Source organism: Hylobates moloch, unplaced genomic scaffold (genome assembly GCF_009828535.3).
Source record: "Hylobates moloch isolate HMO894 unplaced genomic scaffold, HMol_V3 SCAFFOLD_5, whole genome shotgun sequence".
Lineage (NCBI taxonomy): Eukaryota > Metazoa > Chordata > Mammalia > Primates > Hylobatidae > Hylobates > Hylobates moloch.
The window spans coordinates 105764080-105774120 of NW_026652280.1; the positions used below are offsets into that span (position 1 = coordinate 105764080).

General features: G+C 42.9%; 1 protein-coding gene across 1 annotated transcript in view; it reads right to left on the reverse strand.

Moving 5' to 3' along the window:
- Window positions 1-10041, reverse strand: part of RNF115 (ring finger protein 115) — a 92724-nt gene that overhangs the window by 81027 nt on the left and 1656 nt on the right. The gene's annotated exons all lie outside the window — the stretch shown is intronic.

Here is a 10041-nt window from a genome sequence, read left to right on the forward strand (position 1 = left end):
ACCGAGCCCTAGTTCCTGTTCTAAACAATCTCTCCCATCAGAGGTTTGCCTAAAATTATATGGTCTCAATTATCTTACTGAAAATTCACTGGGATCCCAAAATTAAAAATCAACCCTACACCAAAACAAAACCTTAAACACAATTAGCACAAGATGACACTGACTATCCCTTTATCTATCCCAGGGTTTCTCAACCTCAGCCCTCTTACCTTTTTGGGCCCAATATAATTCTTTGTTTTGAGGGGTCTATCCTGTGCACTGCAGCATGTTCAGCAGCATCTCTGGCCTCTACCCACTGGATGACAGTAGCAACCCTCCTCCAGCCCCTAGTTATGAAAATCAAAAATGTCTACAGGCTGGGTGTGGTGGCTCACGCCTACCATCCCAATACTTTGGGAGGCCGAAGCAGGACTGCTTGAGGCCAGGAGTTTGACACCAGCCTAGGCAACACAGTGAGACTCTGTCTCTACAAAAAATTAAAAAATTAGCCAGGTGTGGTGGCACAGCTAGTTGGGAGGCTGAGGTGGGAGGATGCTTGAGCCCGGGAGGTGGAAGCTGCAGTGAGCTGTGATCACGCCACTGCACTCCAATCTGGGCAACAAAGTCAGACTCTGTCTCCAAAAAAAAAGAAAAAAACATTGTCTACAGACTTTGCCAAACGTTCCCTGGGAAACAAAACTATCTGAAATTGAAAACCACTGCTCTAGGCTATCTCATTTATTGCTCATTAGGCTGTGAAGAGATCCAACCTGGTCAACATGGTGAAACCCCCGTCTCTAATAAAAAAACAAAAATTAGCCAGGCGTGGTGGCAGGCGCCTGTAATTCCAGCTACTCGGGAGGCTGAGGCAGGAGAATCGCTTGAAACTGTAAGGCAGAGGATGCAGTGAGCCGAGATCAAGCCACTGCACTCCAGCCTGGGTGAAAGAGGGAAACTCCGTTTAAAAAAAAAAAAAAAAAAAAAGAGGCAACTAAACATAAATAGAAAGTGTGAGCACATCTAGTTGGTGCTTCCCCCGAAAATACAAAAAATTTCTTCTGCAGTGAGTTCAATTTTCAGATGTTTTTCTTCCTTATACTGAAAAAGTCCCACAAATTTCCCCAATATATACATTTATATTTATCAGTAGAATTACAAGGCTAAACTAGCCACTACCTATAAGAATACATATTTATTTCTAGATATTGCAGTGAATATATGTACTGACACTGTATGTTCAAATTTCACATGGTAGCACCTGCATTTTGTACCACTGTAGCCTTTTAAAGACCTCAAAATACTGAAGTCATTACTTTTTAAATATAATTACTGGGTGTTCAACTCATATCAATCATTCAATTAAAAAAATTTAATTAGCAACTGCTATACAGCACCAGATAGACACCTCTCTGGGACCTTTCTAAGAATCATGCAACTTAGAAAGGTCAGTGAGCTTAAAGGGTCACAAAGTCTTTAAGAAATCTGCTTTTTAGCTACTTTTATTATGGGTGGTTTGAACATTTTCCTGTATTAGAGTTATTACAAGTACAATGCAATGATGAATGCCTTCTGTAGCACCTGGTAGAGCCAAACTAGATAACATTACTTATAGATAAGGAAAACATTTTATTATATCAAAGAAGATGATAACATAAGAAGATAGAGGGAGAGAGGCCTACTACATAGTTTCTTCAGGTGGAGCCTGAAGGCGAGCAGTCCTTAACCTGATCTCTTCATCTGGATTTAGGAAGATACCCTGATCTCCATAAAATACTTAAGAACCACCTTAGTCTCATCAATACCAAAAGTAGGTTACTCTGCATATGATTTATCTCACCTGTTTAATGACGACTCTACCAGATTTAATCGCATAAGGTAACATTCCCTGACCTTGATTTAATGGGGAAAGACAGATGGTAGGGTGTAGGAATGGAATAACACCTTTACACTCCATGACACAGCCCTCTGTGGTGTACTACCCAGTCATTCATCATTAACGTATCATACTAACTCCATTAGTCTTGGCTTCACATTGTCTCTCAATAAGATAGGTAAGGTAGGAGTTTCTGCTATGGTTTTGAAAATAATAATCTGAAGTTATTTTAAGTATTTATCCTATCATCTGATGACCAAAAAATCTACAATGGCATTTTACCCAATCCTACAGAAACTTAAAATCCTGAGGCTCCAGACTATATAATCGAAATTTCTGATTTTAAAATCCAAGTTTAGTACTCACAAAATTTTACTAAAGTTATTTTCACTGTAAATAGGAAAACACTTTTAATAAGGAGAAACAAATTCCTAAACCACTACTCACTTGGAATGGAGACTTTTTTGAAACCTAACAGAAAACAATGCCACTAAATGTTTTCATTTTAAAATTCCCTTCATGATTTCTCCTTATTTCTTAATATCTTCTTTCCAAATGAAGCTTTTGTCCTCTTTTTGAATGGTTTTTTTTTTTTTTTTTTTTTTGAGATGGAGTCTTGCTCTTGTTGCGAGTGCAATGGCGCGATCTCGGCTCACTGCAACCTCCGCCTCCCGGGTTTTCAAGCGATTCTCCTGCCTCAGCCTCCCGAGCCCAGCTCAAATCACTAAATTGCTTAGATTAGAGGCGCCCACCACCACGCCAGGCTAATTTTTGTATTTTTAGTAGAGACGGGGGTTTCACCACGTTGGCCAGGCTGGTTTTAAACTCCTGACCTCAGGTGATCCGCCCACCTTGGCCTCCCAAAGTGCTGGGATTACAGGCGCTAGTCACCATGCCCGGCCCTCTTTTGTCCTCTTATCTGAGTGGATCCAACCCAAAGACACACAAAGCTAAAACTGATCAGGATTAGCAGTAAGGAGTGTTATTCTATCAAATTAAATGAATTCAGCCTACATGTGGCTTTAAAAAAAAGGTGAAATAATAAAGTAACAAAATTTTAAAAAGAAGAGTTATTAAACCTTGCAACCTAGTCCCATTGAACACAATTATGGCTCTGAAGCAGTCCTTCCCATTGAATGGGTGAAGAACCTTGTGAGAGCTCATTAAAAGCTGATGTAAACTCAATACCCAGCCTCTGGTGTTCAGTGAGGACAGCACTCATAGGTGATGGGTTCTTTCTTTCTCTCTCTCTTTTTTCTTTTTTCTCTCCTCTCTCCCCTCTCTCTTCTCTCTCATCCAGACTGGGTCTCTGTTGCCCAGGCTGGAGTACAGTGGCACAACCATAGCTCACTGTAACCTCAAATATCCTGGGCTCAAGTAATTCTTCCACCTCAGCCTCCCAAGTAGCTAGGACTACAAGCACATGCGACCATACTCAGCTAATTTTTATTTTTTTTTGTTGAGACAGGGTCTTGCTATGTTGTCGAGGCTGGGAGAACATTTTAAACAAAGGGAGACAGAGGTCTAAAAATAGATAACGCATAGAAGAATGGTGAGGTAAATGCTATGGCCAAGGCACAGGGCATGTGGAGGAATGAGTTGGGTTTTTGAAGTTGATTAGATTAAATCATGGAGTCTTTTTCTTTTTTGAGATAAGCTCTTGCTCTGTCACCCAGACTGGAGTGTAATGGCACAGTCACAGCTCACTGCAGCCTTAACCTCCCAGGCTTGAGCGATCTTCCCCACCTCAGCCTCCTGAGTAGCTAGGACCACAGACACACACCACCACCCCTGGCTAATTTTTTTTAATTTTTGTAAAGATAGGGTCTCACTTTGTTGCCCAGGCTAGTGCCAAACTCCTGGGCTCAAGCAATCCTCTCCTGCCTTGGGTTCCCAAAGTGTTGGTATAACAGGTGTGAGCCACAGCATGCCCCAGTGAGTGATGGTTCTTGGTATCCAACTATCACAAGAGTCAGTACCCTCTTTGTTTACTTTGTTTTTACAAAATTTATCCATATCTGATTTTGACTGGGGTATTAAGCCTTTTTATATATTGACTATAAATGGTTTTTGGGTTTTAGGTCCTTCATTTTGCTGTTTTCTATATTTTTTTGATTTTAGGTTTGGGGGCACATATGTACATTTGTTACATGGATAAACTGTGTCACTGGAATTTGGTGTACTGATTATTTCATCACCCAGCAACTGAGCATAGTATAAGATAGGTAATTTTTTTTTTTTTTTTTTTTTTGAGACGGAGTCTCGCTCTGTCGCCCAGGCTGGAGTGCAGTGGCGCAATCTCGGCTCACTGCAAGCTCTGCCTCCCGGGTTCACGCCATTCTCCTGCCTCAGCCTCTCCGAGTAGCTGGGACTACAGGCGCCCGCCACCGCGCCCGGCTAATTTTTTGTACTTTTAGTAGAGACGGGGTTTCACCGTGGTCTCGATCTCCTGACCTCGTGATCCGCCCGCCTCGGCCTCCCAAAGTGCTGGGATTACAAGCGTGAGCCACCGCGCCCGGCCAAGATAGGTAATTTTTTGACCCTCATCCTCCTCTTACCCTTACCACCTCAAGTAAGCCCTCGTGTCCATGTTTATGCCCATGTGTACTCAATGTTAAGCTCCCACTTTTAGGCCGGGCGCGGTGGCTCAGGCCTGTAATCCCAGCACTTTGGGAGGCCGAGACGGGTGGATCACGAGGTCAGGAGATCGAGACCATGGTGAAACCCCATCTCTACTAAAAATACAAAAAATTAGCTGGACGCGGTGGCGGGCGCCTGTAGTCCCAGCTACTCAGGAGGCTGAGGGAGGAGAATGGCATGAACGCGGGAGGCGGAGCTTGTAGTGAGCCGAGATCGCACCACTGCACTCCAGCCTGGGCGACAGCAAGACTCCATCTCAAAAAAAAAAATAAAAAATAAAAAAAAAAAATAAACGCCCACCTTTAAGTGAGAACACGTGGTACTTGGCTTTCTGTTCCTGCTTTAATTCACTTAGGATAATGACCTCCAGCTGCATCCATGTTGTTGCAAAGGACATGATTTCGGTTTTGTTTTGTTTTTAAATAGCTGCATAGTATCCCATGATGTATATGTACCACATTTTCTTTTTTAAGTCCACCACTGATGGGCATCTAGGTTGATTCCATGTCTTTGCTCTTGTGAATAGTGCCACAATAAACACACAAGTGCACATGTCTTTTTGGTAAAACGATTTATATTCCTTTGGGTATATAACCAGTAATGGATTGCTGGGCAGAATGGTAGTTCTGTTTTAAGTTCTTTGGGAAATCAAACTGCCTTCCACAGTGGCTGAACTAATTTACATTCTCACCAGCAGCGTATAAGCAATCCCTTTTCTCCACAACCTTGCCAACAACTGTTATTCTTTGACTTTCTAATAATAGCTATTCTGACTGGTGTGAGATGGTATCTCGCTGTGGTTTTGGTTTGCATTTCTCTGACGATTAGTGATGCTGAGCATTTTTTCATATGCTTATTGGGCCGCATATATGTCTTCTTTTGAGAAGTGCATAGGCAAAAAAACCAAAATCATACCAACCACTCAGACCATAGCGCAATTAAAATAGAAATCAATGCTAAAAAGGTCTCTCAAAACTATACAATTACATGGAAATGAAACAACTTGTTCCTGAATGACTTTTCAGTAAAAAATGAAATTAAGGGAGAAATCAGAAAGTTCTTTGAAACTAATGAAAACAAAGATACAGCATACCAGAATCACTAGGACACAGTTAAAGCAGTATTAAGAGGAAAGTTTATAGCACTAAACACTTACATCAAAAAGCTAGAAAGATCTCAAATTAACAACCTAACATCACACCTAGAGAAACTAGAAAAACAAGAACAAACCAACCCCAAAGCCAACAGAAGAAATAACCAAAATCAGTGCTGAACTGAATGAAATTGAGACGCGAAAATCCATACAAATAAATGATAAAGAAACCAAAAGTTGGTTCTTTCAAAAAATAAACAAAATTGATAGACCACTAGCTAGATTAATAAAGAAAAAAAGAGAGACGATCTAAATAAACACAATCAGAAATGACAAAACTGACATTACCACCAATCCCACAGAAATACAAAAAACCCTCAGAGACTATTACAAACACCTTTATGCACACAAACTAGAAAACCTAAAATTCCAGATAAATTCCTGGAAACATACAACCTCACAAGACTGAACCAAGAAGAAACTGAAATTCTGAACAGACCAATGATGAGTTCCAAAATTGAATCAGTAATAAAAAACCTGGCCAGGGCCATGGCTCATGCCTACAATCCCAGCACTTTGGGAGGCAAAGGCAGGCGGATCGCTTGAGCCTAGGAGTTCCGAGACCAGCCTGAGCAACATGACGAAACCTTATCTCTCAAAAAAAAAAAAAAAAAAAAAAAAAAACAGAAAATGAGCCAGGTGTGATAGCACATACCCGTAGGTCCAGCTACTCAGGAGGCTAAGGTGGGAGGATCACCTGAGTCTGGGAAGTCGAGGCTGCAGTGAGCCATGATCATGCCACTGAACTCCAGTATGGGCAATACAGTGAGACCCTGTCTCAAAAAATAATGAAAAATAAAAAACTTACGAACCAGAAAAGGCCCTGGACCAGATGGACTCACAGCCAAATTCTACCAGACACACGAAGAAGAGCTGGTACCAATCCTACTGAAATTATTCCAAAAAATCGAGGAGGGACTCTTCCCTAACCCATTCCATAAGGCCAGCAGCATTCTGATACCAAAACCTGGCAAAGACACAATGAAAAAAGAAAACTCTGGGCCAATATCCCTAATTAACACAGACAGAAAAATTATAAATAAAATACTAACAAACTGAACCAGCAGCACATTAAAAAGCTAATACAGGCCAGTGTGGTGGCTCACACCTGTAATCTCAGCACTTTCCGGGGCGAAGGCAGGCAGATCACTTGAGGTCAGGATTTCAAGGCCAACCCGGCCAACATGGGGAAACCCCATCTCTACCGAAAATACAAAAATTAGCCAGGCCTAGTGGTGCAAACCTGTAATCCTAGGTCCCTGGGAGGCTGAGGCACGAGAATCGCTTGAACCCAGGAGGCAGAGGTTGCAGTGAGCTGAGCTCATTCCACTGCACTCCAGCCTGGGCAAAAGAGCGAGACTCCGTCTGAAAAAAATAAATAAATAAAAGTTAAAAGCTAATCTACCACAATCAAGTAGTCTTTACTCCTAGGATGCAAGGTTAGTTCAACGTAGGCAAATCAATAAATGTGATTCATCACATAAACAGAATTAAAAACAAAAACCACATATCAGGCTAGCCACAATGGCTCATGCCTGTAACCCCAGCACTTTGGGAGGCTGAGGCGGGCAGATTGCTTAAGCCCAGAAATTTGAGACCAGCCGGGGCAACATGGCAAAATCCCACCTCTACAAAAAAGAAAAAAAAAATTAGCCAGGCATGGTGGAACACACCTATCTACTACTACTCAGGAGGATATAGTGGGAGGATAGATTGAGCCCACAAATTCAAGAACAGCCTAGGCAACAAGACAGAATAAATTCTGTCTCTATTTAAAAGAAAAAAAGAGGCCGGGTGTGGTGGCTCACGCCTGTAATCCCACCACTTTGGGAGGCCGAGGTGGGCATATCACAAGGTCGAGATGGAGACCATCCTGGCCAACATGGTGAAACCCCGTCTCTACTAAAAATACAAAAATTAGCTGGGCACAGTGGCACGTGCCTGTAGTCCCCACCACTTGGGAGGCCGAGGCAGGAGAATTGCTTGAACCCAGGAGGTGGAGGTTGTAGTGAGCCGAGATCGCACCACTGCACTCCAGCCTGGCGACAGAGTAAGACTCTGTCTCAAAAAAAAAAGGGAATATAATGTATATTTGAAAATTGCTAAGACAGTAGATTTTAAGTGTTCTCACCATGCAAAAATAAGTATGAGAGGTAATGCATGTTAAATAGCTTGATTTAACCATTCAGTTATACATATATCAAATCATGCTGTACGCTATAAAAAATTAGTATACAGGCCAGGCGCGGTGGCTCACGCTTGTAATGCCAGCACTTTGGGAGGCTGAGGCGGGCGGATCACGAGGTCAGGAGATCGAGACCACGGTGAAACCCCGTCTCTACTAAAAATACAAAAAAATTAGCCAGGCGTGGTGGCGGGCGCCTGTAGTCCCAGCTACTCGGAGAGGCTGAGGCAGGAGAATGGCGGGAACCCGGGAGGCGGAGCTTGCAGTGAGCCGAGATTGCACCACTGCACTCCAGCCTGGGCGACAGAGCGAGACTCTGTCTCAAAAAAAAAAAAAAAAAAAAAAAAAATTAGTACACAACTTTTAGTTGTGAAAAAAACATGATTTATTAAATGTTTCTCCCTTCTTCATCAACTCCCTCTTCCTTTTGCTACCTCACAGTCTTTGGAATTCTCAATCTGAAATGCACCTATCCCTCAAAACTCAATTTAAATCCCACTGGCCACACCAATGCTATGAAATTCCCCTCTCTGAGGCCGGGCGCGGTGGCTCATGCCTGTAATCCCAGCACTTTGGGAGGCCAAGGCGGGCAGATCGGGAGGTCAGGAGATCGAGACCATCCTGGCTAACACAGTGAAACCCCGTCTCTACTAAAAATACAAAAAATTAGCCGGGCAAGGTGGCGGGCGCCTGTAGTCCCAGCTACTCGGGAGGCTGAGGCAGGAGAATGGCGTGAACCCCGGGGGGGCGGAGCCTGCAGTGAGCCGAGATCGTGCCACTGCACTCCAGCCTGGGCGACAGCGAGACTCTGTCTCAAAAAAAAAAAAAAAAAAAGAAATTCCCCTCTCTGAATCCTAAAGCACATATCCTCATTCCCTTTATGCTGTTACTTTTTCCATGTTTGCCTTGTCTTTCCCCAAAAGCTGTAAGATCCTTAAGGGCAGGAACCACATATCACTCCCTATCACCTCCAGGACATTCAGCAGAGAACCTTGGATATATTTAGGAAGAATCCGGTTATACTCAATTGTGTTAGGCCTCAATTTACAAATCAGACATGACAAATAATATATCACACCAAAAAGATCAAGAAACTTCTCCAGGCATTAACTAAGGCTTAGAAAAACACCTATTCAGCCTTTCAAATTATCCCTTTGAAGTAAGGACTTAAAGGTGAGAAGAAAAGATATAATCAATTGTGGAAATTTAGACTGTCTTCTCACTCTTTTTTTTTTTTTTTTTTTGAGACAGGGTCTGGCTCTGTTGCCCAGGCTGGAGTGCAACGGTGCGATCTTAGCTCACTGCAACCTCTGCTTCCTGGGGTCAGGCAATCCTCCTACCTCAGCCTCCTGAATAGCTGGGACTACAGGTGCATGCCACCACACACGGCAAATTTTTTTATTTTTTGTTAGAGACGGGGTTTCTCCATGTTGCCCAGGCTAGTCTCGAACTCCTGAGCTCAAGCGATCTGCCTGCCTTGGACTCCCAAAGTGTTGGGATTGCAGGCGTGAGCCACCACGCCTGGCCAACTTCTCACTCTTAAAGGCAAAATAGTTAATAGCAACTTAAAGATCAAAAAAGCTAAGGACGGAATACTCAACAAGGCATCACCTTCAACAACACACCACTGGTCACACACATACTGGCTCAATTCCAGACTCCCTCTCTATGGTAAAAGAGTTCTGCAGGCTCTGATGTTGGCTGGAAAAAAAACTAGGCACCTGCTCTTCCCAGCACTGAAATATGGCCAAAAACGAAAACAAAACCATAAACACACAGCAAAATCAGCAAGGAAAACTAAGTAGCATTTAGGCGGGAAGCGGTGGCTCACGCCTGTAATCCCAACATTTTGGGAGCCCGAGTCAGGCGGATCACTTGAGGTCAAGAGCTCGAGACCAGCCTGGCCAACATGGTGAAACTGTGTCTCTACTAAAAACACAAAAATTAGCCAGGGTGTGGTGGTCGTGCACCTATAGTCCCAGCTACCTGGAGGCCGAGGCAGGAGACTCGCTTGAACCCGGCAGGTGGAGGTTGCAGTCAGCTGAAATCATGCTCCTGGGCGATAGAGGCTGTCTCAAAAAAAAAAAAAAAAAAAAAAAAAAAAAAAAAAAAAAAAAAAAAAAACAGCTAAGTAGCATTTAGATGAAACTATGACTCTGAAGTAGGGGGTGGGGCAAGTAGAGAGGAAAGAATGTATCATAAACAAAACTT